At 45.8% G+C, this 14,630-nt stretch overlaps 1 protein-coding gene across 2 annotated transcripts in view; it reads right to left on the bottom strand.

Moving 5' to 3' along the window:
* Positions 1-14,630, bottom strand: part of MDGA1 (MAM domain containing glycosylphosphatidylinositol anchor 1) — a gene marked incomplete at both ends in the record, with an annotated part of 146,597 nt that overhangs the window by 52,668 nt on the left and 79,299 nt on the right. The window lies entirely within an intron of this gene.

The following is a 14,630-nucleotide window of genomic DNA, read 5'->3' as shown; positions in this document are numbered from 1 at the left end:
TATCTCTGGCAACAATTCCCTGAGACTGGGAGGTGAGTCATGTCTCTCCGTGTCAGCTTCTTTGCCAGTAGTGTGAGAATGGTGATGTGTGGCCACCTCCTTAGCAAAGGGAGGTTATTAAGTCTTGTTCTTTAGCACTTATAAAAATTTACAGGAACCTTATGATTTGGGCATGGTTGAGGCAGAGCAAGGAGAAAGTCTGGAGTGGTACTGCTTGGGTTACCCATTATTTAATGCAACGGCAGAGGACTTAAGTCTCCACAGCCATCTGATGGACGTTTCACTTGCAATAAACTCTTAATTAAAACACTACAGCGTGGGAATAAGCAGAAGCTCTCCCTCTAAAATGAGAAAGGCTTCCTGAACACAAAACAGCTGTTAGCCTGAACGTAAAAGAGGAAGAACAGATTTATAGCAGCTCCAGCACAATCACAACTCACCTTCTCCAGGTTCAAAGCACCTGCTCTTCCACAGACAACTTCTGTGCACTATGGATCTACAAAGTACCTGCCTTCTCTAAAGGTCCGCAGAGCTGCCAAGCACAGCCAGGCCCAAAAATCTGCAACAGACAGCCTCTGCGTCGCCACAGACACAGCTCCACCAGGAACCACGGGTCACACAGCATCCCTGCTGCCCTGAACACAGCCATGCCTGGATGGCTCCAGCACACCAGTCTCTCCCCTCCCACAGCCTGATCCTAGCAAGACCCACCTACAGCCCTGTAACACTAGCGACATCTCCATCTTCACCACAGATCACGGTGGCGCATGCACCACGCTGTGGGTCTGCATGTGCAGTGTCCCCTCTCCCAGGGACACAAATGCATCTGTGGGTAGGCAGCGTACAAGCATTCCCCACACCTGGCAGCCCTTGCTTCACAGTGGCTGATTGTTTTCTAGGTTCCTGTTCTCAACTCTCAGCCTCTGGGCCCTTTGCTGCACTTAAGTGGATTAAAAGCAGCCCTTGACTGAGCTCACGTTGCTGTGCTGAGTGGCATGGTCAGCTCATTACAGATGGCTTTGCTAGCAATGTATTTCTGCGGGTGCTCCAAGCGCTGACTTGCCTTTGGCTCACACGTCTCCCACCTCACAGTGAGAATAATGTGAGAAGTTGTTTGATTAGACGTAGTGCCATGAATGTGTCATCTCCATCCCTAGCTGCTATCCCATTTCTTGGGTCACATCTGCTCCTTAATTGAAGCTGGTGGGGTCTCACATTATAATCAAGGCCAGCTGGTGACATAGGGAGGGAAGAAAAAAAAAAAAAGAAAAAGGGGAGAGAAAAACGAAAGGAAGGCTTGAAAAAATGGCACAGAAGCTCTGGATGTACTCAAAGCAATCTATCTCATGAGGAGGAGAGAGAGGAGTGGGAGAGCAGCTTCCCTTACTGCACTGAGCAGCGCCTATGCATGGAGCTGGGACAGAGGAAGAGAAAAGGTCTGAAATTGGACAAAGTGCCCGCCGCAAGGACACACGCTGCAAGGGAAGTGGCCCCCTGGGCCTCACTGAGGGAGCGTCTGGGGCTGGTAAAGGGTCACAGGGGAGCAGGGCTGGGACAATCCAGATGCTTCCTTAGGTCACAGGAACAGCAGGGCAGCCAAGGATGCAGAAGATATTTAATCTTCTTCAGCTAGGAAATGGGATTTGATTTGCACTAGGACAGGCTCTGGGTCTATGTTATCACCTTGCAAAGGGAATGTCTGAAAGTGCCTATACAGTAAAAACTGATTACATTTTCTCCTTCTGTCTCTGGCACTAGGAAACACCCGACGAGCATTAACTCTGCAGGTAGTCCTGGAGCCCCTGGGTTTTCTGGAGAGAGCACTGAAGCAGGTCATCTCATTGCTGCAAAGGACACATGCAGTACTATAGCAAGGGGCAGCTGTTGCTGAAGGCTCCCACCATATATGAAAACAAAGAAAGGTCAACAGCAATTACAGAGCCAGACATCAGCTCTGGCCTCCAACGCCTACTGGGGAGCCCACACTTGTTCAAGTAGGTTATACAGAAAAGGGAGACCACCACCAAGGCAGGGCTTCAGACTGCAAATCCTAGCGGATAACAACACAGCCTTTTCTCATCCCTGGCTTAAACGCAAAAGAAAGCTTGTTTAAATGAGCCGGTGCTCCTGCTCCCCAGAACTGGGAACTGAACAGCTCCGGTACACCTGAGATGGTGACTGTCCTGGGGCTCCAACACAACTCCTGCGCAGACACCTTTAGGGAGCTGCAGGAAATGATAATGATTTTCCAGGTGCCTCTAATACCCACAGAGAAGCAGCATCCTTGCTGGCTGTAAGGGAGCTGTTCTGCTCAGTACAGCAGTATCTGGCTATTCTGGCTCACTAAGCTGCCATGGTGCTCTTTGGGGAGCTTGGATATCAGCCTGAGTTTTTAACCCAGTTCCAAAGGAGGGTCCCTTGTCCAGAGGCTCCTCAAATGCCTTTCTGTGTCTCCCCTGAACTCCAGTGCATGCAGCTGAAGTGCTCTGTTAAGCAGCAGCCACGCTGCAGGCAGCACGTTGCTATGCTTCAAGAGGGAGGTAAAAAAACCTCTCTGCATATACAGGGCTTTGGGATCCCCTGGTAAGAAATAGAGCAAACAAATATAGACGATTACTGTTTTCTCTTGGCTTAACTCTAGAAGAGCTAGCTGGCAAGAGGAGTCACAAAAGGGGTGAAGGGGGCAGCACATTACTGTTCTAGGCAATGTTGAAGGAGCAAGGCTCCTCCAGCAACCTTGTTAAGATGCGGCTGCTGTGAAACACAAGGCAGGGCAGCCTGCCTTCGCAGCAGAATTATTGTGCAACAGGAGAAAACATAATCACTCACCTGCTTGTTAGGAGCAAATCAAATCAGCCGAACACAGGCAACCTACTCCAGCGTGCCAGGCACCCTAAAGTAAAGCTGGGCTGCAGGCAGCTCCCTTGCTGTGAGCCAGAGCAGATGCTCTGCACTGAAGGGTTGCTAAGCTAGCACGGTGTTCAGGATGATGAAGGGCAAAAGAGTGACAGAAGCACAACAGAGAAATGTGAAATGTTAAGGAGTGTTGCTTTGTGCCCCAATAACCTCTTATTTTCTTGGTTTCACCGGAAATAACCAGGACTGAAATGCTCATCCTGCTAGATGAGTGAGAAGTGCACTGGCTTTTGAGCTGTGGTCAAGTCTGTGAGTATTTATTTTAAGTCTGTTTTTATTTTAGCCTTGAGGAAGGGAGAAGTGTTCTTCCTTACAAGAGCCAAAGTGCTTGCAGGAGAGACTACAGTCTCCTTGCAGTGTTACTGTACTGTCCTGCTCAGGCACAGCTCGAGGAGGGGTACTCAGCAATCCCTGCAGTGCTGTCTGATCGCTGCAGGTTCCCATCAAATTCAGATGCCTCCAGAAGGCAGAGATGCTTCTTTCACCAACGATGAAGTCACAGCATCCCAGGATGGCAGTGATGCACTATGGAAAGTTTTTCACTTGTGGGGTAAATACAGGAAAAAAAAAAAAAAAAATAAAAAATTTAAGTGAATTTTTTTTTTCCCCCCGCTTTAAAAAGTGGGGATGTTGCCGTGATGCTGCTCAATCTGACATGGATGAAAGGCAAAGAAAGGATCATATTGGAGTGGACTGATGCACAGAAATCAGTGACAAGCTTAAACACAAACCAGCATCTGCAGAACAGGGGAACACTGGACAAACAGACCTCACATTAAGAGCTCAGGCAAGAACCGAGAAGGCTGAAAATCCTAGAAAGCACAGTACAACACTACTATGCAAGACACATGCAAAGTCTGCTTTCCCACCGCAGCCTGAGGACTGTGAATAGCATATCCTGGTCAATTCCCAGATGTTGGCTCATTTTGAAAGGGCTGTCAGAGCCGAAGAGCTCACTCATAAGCTGCTTTCTGACTCACAGGTAGCCCTTTCCCCCCTGTAGCCACCCTGACCAGCAGCTGACAACAGCCATCTCTGTAGGTGGTCAGCTGCCCGCACTGTACTGCTGGTCTATGCAGCTGCCACGGGCTGCTGCACTCTTATTTTTCTAAAGGGATATACTTCCCGCAACGCTTCCTCTGCTGCAAAGAGCACCACGGCGCAGCAATGTCCAGGCAGAAAAAGAGGCACAAGCAGAAAGACGGCCTGCCCGAGGTCACACAAACTGGCAGCACCAGACAGAAGCAGCGCAGGAGTCCTGTATCCCAACCCACACTTCAGTCCTTAGCCCAGGCTTCCTCCCCTGTGAAAAACACCCTCTACTCTACCCTCCGGAGTCAGTCATCATTTACATTTTTATTTAAATCTAGAAAGTGCAACACGTAACACAAGTGACGAAAATAGCAAGCCTTGCTAGATTAGAAAGAAGCTATATTTTCAGCAGCTCTCATCCCACTCTGCTGAATGACTCCCTCCAAGTTTAGCCATGCAATCACAGCGCTAGTGGGACTCCTGCTTGTAGTCTTCACTTATCCCATGTGTGACAGCTAATTGACCACTCACTTGCTGGATTAACATTGCAAAGGACACACAGATAACCTGGTACAAAAGACGGCACTTTGTGGTTAGTTACAATTATTAGCTGTGTTTCATTATCCAAAGTGGCTAATGACACCAGGCAGTAATTTCTCTCCCTGGAAAGCAAATCAGCACAGGCTGCTGATTTCATAGGGCCTTATGAGACCTATATGACCCCATCCAGCATCCATTTAAATTCTGACAGGTACCCTTCTGCAGCCACACTGGATGCAGTCTTCCCTAATCTTCCCTGGACAACCAAAGCGACCCCAGCAAAGGGTGTCGTCCTTATCCAGCCCCTGGTCCCATAATCCGGGGTGATAAAGATGTCACAGGCATCAAAGATACTGCACCCCTGCTTTCACAGCAGGTAGAAAACTCCATGGTTTCAGCTCCAGGAGAGACCAGAGCTCTCTACCCAAGCAAGTGGGAAACTCTTTTATTGTCACAAAGCTGGGAAATCACAGCTGAACAATTCTGATCCCTGCAACAGCACCCAGACCCCAGACCCCAAGAATGCACATTAGGCACCAGCAGTTTTCCATGTGGAGACAAATATCCAACTAGGATTTGCAAGCCCTATCTCATCTGCTTGTTTCTGAGTGATGACATAATTGAGTAGTTAGAAGAGGGGAGATGGAGGAAGGCTTGCTCAACCTATTTTAGCTAAAAGCCAGAATCTCTTTCTTTCATCTTCTATGCCTTTTCTCTTCGCACTTCAGTCTCTCCATGTATAAAGAGATAAAATGTGTATTTTTTGCAAAGTGCTTGAAAGCCAAGTTTCAAGTATTGTTATTTCAAACAAAACAAATTTGTTTGAGTACATTTTCTGCTAGACAAGTGGGTGGAGGGACCAGAGAAGCGGGGCTCAGAGCAGAGAAAGCTTAGTTCCGTGCTAGTTGACTGCTTTTAAAAAAGAAGAGCAAATGAAATGTATTCACTACCAACTTTTCTGCTTTCCTCTTCTCTGAACTTTCCAAGCCAATTAGCTCAACTAGTCTTTGCCTTGTTTTAATAAAGAGGAATTTACTAAAGGATTTCCTCTTCTGCATGGTGAGCTATGCTGATTAATACATGAGACCCCTAGCTCTCTTTACAGAGTGCTTTGAAGAAAGTCCATCTTGGGTGGGAATTTCCAGACCTTCTGCCTCACAGATATGCCTCCTCAAAAAAGATCTGTCCCAGACATGCTGGAACTCCACTCAGACTCACTGCCCAATTAATTCATGCTAACAAGACGCTACAAAGACAAGTATTCCCCTGCAGTGTAAAGCCACCTCATTCCCATGCCTCACTTACCTTCTTCAAGTGCCTGGTTTCAAAACAGTATGCTCCCCTAATTGAAAAAGATAAGTGGGAAAAGATGGTGTATGTACAGAAGACACATGCACATTTGTATGTGAAACGCATGCTAATAATCCTCCCACCCCCTACGTACTGCCCAATTAGCAAAGTTATGCACTAGAGAAATGAAGAGGGTGAGAGAGTGAGCGTTTCAGAGCTAATACCTTCAATTACTGCCAGACCAATGACATAACCTAAATCTAGATTTTTTTTTTTTTTTTTTTTTTTCCCCACAGACTAACATGAAAATATTGTCTCTAACTCACAGCCAATTTTGCTAGTTACAGCATGGTGAAGCAGGATGATGGCTAGGGTGGATCTGGGATTCTCCTGCCCACCCACATACCCACAAGAGGGGAGCCTTCCATGTGTAGCAGTGTCAGACCACCAACTCTCCGCCCAGGTTCTGCCTTTTTCTTCTAGAAGATAACGAGATGTCAGCTCATACCCATGCATCCATTATTACATGCTTCTGTTTAACAAATTGGGCTGGCAGTGACATGCTGCTCCCAATAGCACATAAATAGTTTAGATCCAAACATTCACTAACAGTCAGCCAATGATACTCTTTCCCCAAAAGCATCCCATATGCATTAACTTTTGGCAGAGAACCAGTTATCTTACTACTCAATAATTCATAGGTGAGCTACTCAGCTGGGTAGTTCTGGGAATAAAGCAACTCATTGCCAGTGCAAACTAAGGAAAAGAAAAAAAAAATCAACCCACAAAAAAGAAACAAATGAGATTCTTCTTCCAAAACAGAGAATCCACATCTTTCCTCTTACCTCATAGTTTATCACTAGTTTTTCTTACCATCTAACCCAATTCCCTTGCTGCAGTTTAAGCCTACTGCAAGTCCTCCCCATAGGTGTTTTTATGTTCTGGTAATCAACTCTGTCCTATCCCCAGTAGCCCCCAACCTCAACAAATACTAGAAGGAGAGAATTTTTAGTCCTCTTCTCCTCTCCCAAAGACCTTGACAAGATGATGTTGATGTTTTATATGTGCGTGTGCGTATGTACATATGTCTTTACAATTCCCCTTTCTCTCCTTTCTCTGCTCTTCAAGTGGCAGAGGCACGGCTTTAGTTCCTATTTAGATTTTGTTTTCTCTGGGCAGAAACACTGCCCCAGAGTTTTAAATGCCAGGGGAATCACATGCAAAAAGTTTGGGAAAGGAGAAAATAAAAGAGAAACCTGAATCTACAGCTCTGACTCTCTTCACGTGCCTGGCAGAGACAAGCAGGGCACAGGGGCCTATAATGGGGCAGAAATCAACAGGTACCAGTTGCAACCTTGCGAGCAGAAAGAGAGCTGCTTGGCCCATCACAGCAGAATGCATTCCCTATGCTTCCATCTACAGTGTAAAGAAGGGAAAATAGAGGGAAAACAGCCCATGTGTGATGTTCATCGTCCTAGGACAGGCCCTCCACATTCTTGTGAAAGATTTGGAACAACTAAAAAAGGACTGATCATCCCCCCAGGTTCGACAGCAAACCTGGAGCTAGCTGGAACAGGACTTTAAAGCCCAAATTTATCCCATCTAATTTCAGGCTCTTCATTGAGGCACCCAAGTTAGGAACGCCACCTCCCTCCAAAGCCACTGAGTGAGAGGGACATCTCCAGAGGATGATTCGGATGGTAGGAATCCCTAGCTGGCATTACCTCCCTCCATCCTGTGCCTGCACAGGGAGCCTAAGGTGATCCCAGCCCTCACATCTCTGCTAGGTGGGATGAATGCAGACCACAGTAAACGCTTGTGCGACACCTGCACAGAAGTGGCTAGTGTCACCCCTCTTTATGAACCTCTCCATGAATTCTCAGTGCCTTGTTTAATGAGTTCATCAGTAAGCTCAGTCATAACATGCATCTGAAACTTGGGCAGCACATCCTGCTCTTGGACAGGAGACACCTACTGTGTTCGAGCTGCTGCGTACCACAACTGAGCTACCCTGGGAAGGAAAACAGACACCAGCCTGCACATTCCCCACAGCAAATATAGTGATAAATCTTTGGACTCCAGCCAGCATCCATAGTGCCACTGGTAGGGCTCATGTCCAGAGTATGCAGCTGCCGCCTACAAGGAATTGACTGAGTTTCCCCCAGTCTCCTATGGAAGATCTCACCCACAACCTGAGCAGCTACCAAGCAGAGGTGACTGCTGACGCCAAGCAGCAATCCAATAGCAACAGGCTCCTATTCCATCACCAGCTGCCTGAGCAATTCAACTGCCTCCATATACTTAAACCTTTTTAACAAAAGAACTGACAGTTAAGAGCAGGGAGGCTGCAGGAGAAAGTGCCTCTGAGAACTGCAGTCCTGCCAAAATGGAGAAGGGTCCCTGCTCTCAAAATGCACTGATTGTCAGGGCCACAGGTGGTCAGAGCCTTCTGCTCACAGCTGGGCTACAGCATTACCTCCCCTTCTGTTTTCAGTTTGAAAGCTAAACTGGGAGCACTAGATGATCCCTCCACAGCTGCTTTCCAAACAGACAGGCAAAGCAAGGGGCAGCATAGCCAAAAGCAGAAATGCTGATTAAAAAATCAGACCTGCTTTAATGATGGGGTGGTGGGATCAGAGCTGGAAAGGGGAGAGATCCAAGCCAGAAAGAGCCTGGTAGGGGAAGGAGGGCCATCCAAGGCAATTAAGATAATCCAGTATTAAACAGCACTCCTTAATATGTTGACTTTGAATTCTTTGTCTGTACTGGTAAGCAAAAAGGACGCATGGGGCAAAGCTAGCCCAGGAAGAGTTAACGCAGTGGTTCTCCACTTACCTACAGAGTGGAAAGAGGACAAGCTTCCCCATACAAACCAGGCTCTTCCTCAGCCTCTCCTTCTGGGAATTTGGACCGAGGAGGAAGAACTCAGCATACAGCAACACCCCGTTCTCCATCACTTCTCTATCCACTGCCTCGGAGTTCTGCTGCCAATTGCTTAATATCCTGCTCCGCTAACTGTCATCATTACCCCATTTTTCCATCCTTCACCCTTGACTGATCTTGATTCATCTGAGGAAGATGACGACAATGAAAACGTAACCGTTCAGAAAGAGGCTGAAAGGATGCTCAAACTAAAAGATTTATGGCAAACGTTCAGTCTCATAGATGAAGCAGCTGAGGTCAACAGATATCGAAGCAATTTTTCCCATAAGAATTAATGTAACAAGGCGGGTGGTGCATATAGGAACTTAAGAAATGCATGCAATTTAAAAACACAGGATCAGTATATATAGCATAGAGAAAGGAGAGGCAAGAACATTTTTTACTGTAAGCATTTTTGCTGTCACTCTCTGGATAGCTACCTCTTCATCATTGTCATCATCATCTTCAGATGAATCAAGGTAGATCAAATCAATCAAGGGCGAAGGATGGAAAAATGAGGATAGGTTCAGGCGGTCCATCAGATGAAATGGCTGAGGTCTTTCAGAATAGTGACCAGCTCCAAAAAGCAAGCTGCCAAATAGCCACCATCTCTGCCATCTGACAGTCCTGTCTTCCTCCTCCATCCTTCACACCATTACCTGCATGCATTTAAAATGTGTGAATTTCCTAAGTGCCTGTGTCCAACTCCTCTTCTATTAATTAATTATGAAAAAAATGCTTTATCTGTTGTATTAGTAACTGTCAGCTTTTCATGAATGTATCTTCAGTGGATTGTTGGTTACAGAGAATCATCTCCCTATACCTTGTTCCCAAAAGTGCTAACCACCTATGGAGACAGTAGAGGATTTGGAAGTCCTGTATCTTCAGGCCTGGATGATACCACCCATCTCAGAGAAGGGCATGGACTCAAGCTATGAAGGACTCACTCCACCACGGGAAACCTCGTGTCTTCTCTCTACGTTGCCACCGTGTTTCCAGGGAAGCAGCAGCAGACCAGCCTCACTGCTGAAGCAGACGCAGCCCTGCGGCTCTCATCTTTCCCTGCATTAGGAAGAGCACTGTCACTTCTGATGGCCGCAGGTGTTGTGGGCTCCCAGAAATCAGTCTCTGGGGCTTGGGGTCTCTTCTGCAGCAGAGGGCACAGGAAGGAGGCCAACGACAGAACTGGCAATCATTCAAGGACAGCAGCCTGCTCCCTTGACCTCCCCATCTGGCTATCAGCTCTGTCCCATCTCCTCTGGACTTGGACCAGGAGAGGGAAATTTATTAACAGTCCCGCTCACTGGATAAATCTGCTCTGACATTCGATTTTCCAGGCTGCTTCTGTAGCTGACCTCAAACCGGGCCAGCGCTACAGGAACCGTTTGGAGGAGCAGTATCCCTGTAATGTGGGCACATGGCTGTCTCACACAGACACTTTTTCATGTTGACTGAGGACCTAGGCTGCAGCAAAGGGGGTATTGCAGGACAAGTAGGAAGAACACACTCCATTTCTTCTCCTGGCGCCTGGATTTTGGTCCAACAGATAAATGCCTGAAGCTGGTTCCATAAAGTTTCTGTTGTTCACATTCCTGACTCTTCTGGGACACAAAAAGTAAGGCCATTACCTTCCTCCTTCTCACCCATTGCATCAAGAGCTGAAAGTGGATCTGGCCTGAGTCAGTCCATCAGTGATTATCAGCCCAAGGGGCTGCAGCAGCAAACCCTGTACCGTGGCACCCTGCTCCTTCCAGCCTCTCTGTGATAGATAATAGCACCTCCCAGAATCAGATACCTCAGGTGGAAGGAACATTTTAAACAAGTTTCAGCAATGTTTGCTGAGCCACCCCACTCTGGTGGGCAGAGAAAGGGTATAATTCTGCATACAGCTCTGGAAAGAACCCGTGTGGACTTAAATCTGGGAATATCCGTGGCTAAATCTGTGATAAAAGCCAGAGATGATGAAAAGACAGGCTTCTCTATGTCCTGTTTGTAAGACTCTAACTGGATCTGTGTACCCTAATCTGAATTCATCAGTGCAAAAATGGCAGAATAACAGACTAACAACACATCATAAAAACATTAAAATGCCATGGAAAGTAGGAAAAGATGGAGGAAAACTTCATCTAGCCAGGCCTTTAAGGGAAAGTTTGTGATAGCATCCTGCAAACACCAGAGGAGATAAAATTATTCTGTACCCTCCATGCATGTACTGCCTATGGGAGTACAAACACAAACCAATTGGGTCAATGTAAGCAGAGAGGACCTCAGAACAAGCAGCAATAAACTTTTTTATCTCTCACTGATTCCAGAAAAAACCTCATGGAAGATGAATGTAGGATGCAAATTTGTAAGTTAAAAAATGAATGATGATTAATATAGTTTTATGGGTCCTTGGCAGACAAACTGGGTAGTGTTTGAGAAAGCAACAAGAAAAGTAACTATCTTGTCATAACATCCTTAGGCATTGGAAAGATCCTGGCTTGCTTCCACACGACAGACTAATTGAAGATGTAATACTGTTCAAATGCAGCCCACATTAAGCAGATTAAAAACACATTAACTGAAAGAGTTCAAAAAGAAATTTTAAATGGGTGCATGCATCACTGAGATCACTGAGAAGGAAGACTTCTCTAGGAAGACCTCTCTAGTGAGATCCCATATGAACTTCAAACTGATGCTATTTCACATCTTCATCAAGGTCAAAGATCCAGCCAGCAGGTTGGCGTAGCTAAAGCATAACAATTATAAAGTCCCCTGTTCAGGCTGGGTAGCCAACATCACACATAACCACCTTTGGTGTCTGAATGACCTTATATCCATTTGCAGCTGGGGTGACTGGGCGCAGACTTTGGCACAGATCTGGGATGTGGCTTGTGCTTTGCTTCCTTCCTTCCCACACAAAGGCAGCACTTTAACGTGCAATAACTGACAATCACCATCCTTAGGTGCCTATGTCAGGATAAGATATCAACATCTGTGGAGGACACAAAATACGCAGCAGTAAATACTAGAGAGAAAGCTTGCACAGGACAACTCGGTTTGCTTGAAGGAACGGGTTTATGGTAACTGCGTTCAATCTGTCTTGGAAAATGTAAAGGTGTGGAAAGAAAACTACTGAGGAAAGAATGCGTCACTCTTGTTAGGAAAGAGACAATGACTCCAAGAGGAGCCTGAGTCAATGTAACCCAGTGAACATCAGCTTTCAGCTTAATTCTGTAGTCCAAAGATATCCAAATCTTTGGATGATTAAGCCAAAGCTTACTAAACGTATTGTGAGATGGGCATCACCTCTGCATCTGCATCGGTGAGCTCATTTTTGAAAATCCGTTTAATACGGGTGACCACACTGCCAGAATGATGTTGAGAGAAAAAAAAAAAAAAAAACTGAGGGCTATAAAAATGAATCAAGGGCTGGAAAACATGCCTTGCGGTAAATGGCTAAAGAGAATCTTTCTGGATTGCATACTGAAAAAAGGCTAAGAGATTACTTGTTCTGGTGTCTGAGACTACACAAGGAAGAGACTGCTGATAACAAATAGCTCTTTATGTGAAAAGACAAAGGCATAAACAGAGCTTGTAGTGGGAAACTGAAATGAGACAGGCTTAGATTAAGTCATGACAACTGAACCATGAGAGTGAAAAAATGCTGGAACAACTTAGTGAGGCACACACTGAATTCTCTGTCACTTCAGTCTGTGAGTAGATCCTGCACTGAAAATGTACAAATAATCCAAGTTTAGATTCACAAAGGTAAACTCACCTTGTTCCTCAGCTCCACTAGTGAGAGAGACTATGCTTGGCATATAACTAAGTCTCCTATCTAGACAAACAGCACAAAATGGTTAAAAAGAGATTCAAAGAGCTTGTGCTTTCCCATAATGATCGGGAAGCTGGAGTCCCAGCATTTTGGCTAGGCAGATTGGGGCACATAAGCTTCTCCAAATGGTTTAAAAAAAAAAAAAAAAAAACAAAAAACAAAAAACAAAGCAAAACAAAACACCACCGCAAAACCCAACCACCTTTGCTCCTCTCTTTAAAACCTGTAGGTAGTTTCATTTGCATCTTTTCATTTATACATGTGAGTTGGTTCCTAGAAAGCTAATCAGAATGAAAACTTGTCCATTTCCGTGCATAAACTTGGACTTTTGCAAGGCCTCATTACAAGAGGCCCAAGGGGAAGAGAAAAATCCCCAAACCACAAAATCCCATTTTGAGGGTTGCTCTGTTTTCCTCTGACCCAGCCAACTGCCACCATCTTCTAATCCCTTTAGAGTCATGTTGCTCTTTCCAGCAAACCACCTTAGATGGAGGGCTGCTCCCCTTCCTTCAAGCCTCAGTTCCCAATTTTACAGCATACCAGGATGTTGGCTAAAGGGCCTGTATTATGCATAAGCTATGAACTGCTCAGAAAATCCCAGCAGACCTAGCACTATTAAGCCCATCTATATTGCATTAAGTTGTTATTAGCTACTGCATTCTAGCTTATGATTAGGACAGTAAAATATCTCTTTGCAATCAGCACTTGGTAAGAAAAATCCCTGTTCAGTGGAAATGCCACTAGTATTTATTGTTTTCTTGACCTCAATCACAGACACTGTTCGGAACCCCTGTTAGTTTTGGCACTCCAACCAATTCCTCCCATCAAATGCTTGGCTGAGTTGGGCCCAGAATTGTAGCATGTTTGCGATGGATGAGATCTACAGCACTCGTTTCATCAGATGTGAGAGCAGGTCACAATAGAGCAAGAGCCTACAGAGGGTTGGCTGGAACAGCCTTTGGTTGCCATTCTTTCTTTAGCCAGCAGGGATTTATCCCAGATGCTTCTTCACCACAGAAATGGAATCATTTTCAGTCTCTACATCCCATTCATCTCCTTGCAGCTTGGCAAACAAGCAAAGAGTCTCAGAAGTCAGCTTCCTCCCAGTCAACAGTAATGAAAAATTTCCATTGTTTCCTGTGATCACACACAACCCTAGAAACAAGGACTCCAAAATCATACAAAATGCAACAGGTCTGCATGCAACTAGGAAATTTAAGCATGTCTGTCAATTCCTGGGACCAATGAGGGTTTTGCAGGTTCATCACTGGGTTCATAAAAGAGAACCAACTGTTTTACCTCAAGTCCTGGAGGCCAATTAAATTTGAATCAGAAGCAAAAGCTGAGATAAGGTAGGAGCGTGTGCACACACATGCTTATTTGTGTTTGCAATAGAGAGGCAAAGAGGAATGGAAATCAGGAACTACATGAAGTGAAATAGGGTGAGAGGGGTGCATGTTGGAAATGTGATCTCTGCTCATTGAGAAAACACTGTTTCCTAGCTTCACAGAAAAAACAGTTTCTTTCTCAGAGACTGGCCCAAGTGGAAAAGCACAGACTAGTAACTTAACAGTTGTTTCCCCACAGAAACTTAACAGTTGTTTCCCCACAGAAACTTCCAAAAGGCCCCTACGCCCTTCCTAAAATCTGAACCCTCAGCCTCCCAGTACAGTGACCCAGCACAGAACTGGCAGCAGGAAGACCTGCTAGGATGCAGGGAAGCCTGAGCACCTCTGAAATTTAATTCACATGGGAACAGTTTCCCTATAGGAATGAACATAATTGGTGCTGTTTCAGAGCTTGGGGTCAGGATGGTCACTGCTAATTAAAATTCAGAACCCCCCCAGGATGCTTGGTTTCCTATTAGGGCTCCTGTTTGTATCAGGAGTGTCTCAGGGTCTTCCCTGCATAAGCCCCCTCCTCAAAAGTGGCATTGCTATTCTGCGTGTTGCCTCCATGTGCCTGCCACAGTCCTCCAGCAGGGCAGGAGATAATAGCTCTGCTCTAGTGCCAGGGTGCAGGTAGTAGGTGAAGAATAGCATGGGAGCCTGCTCCTGTACCCTCATAGGTGCTGCTTGACATGGTTTATGGCCCAAAATCATGGGAGAAA

Source organism: Platalea leucorodia (assembly GCF_965183815.1).
Source record: "Platalea leucorodia genome assembly, chromosome: 3".
Taxonomy (NCBI): Eukaryota; Metazoa; Chordata; class Aves; order Pelecaniformes; family Threskiornithidae; genus Platalea; species Platalea leucorodia.
Note: the sequence above shows the minus strand (reverse complement) of the source record. Positions and strands in the feature narration are given on the sequence as shown.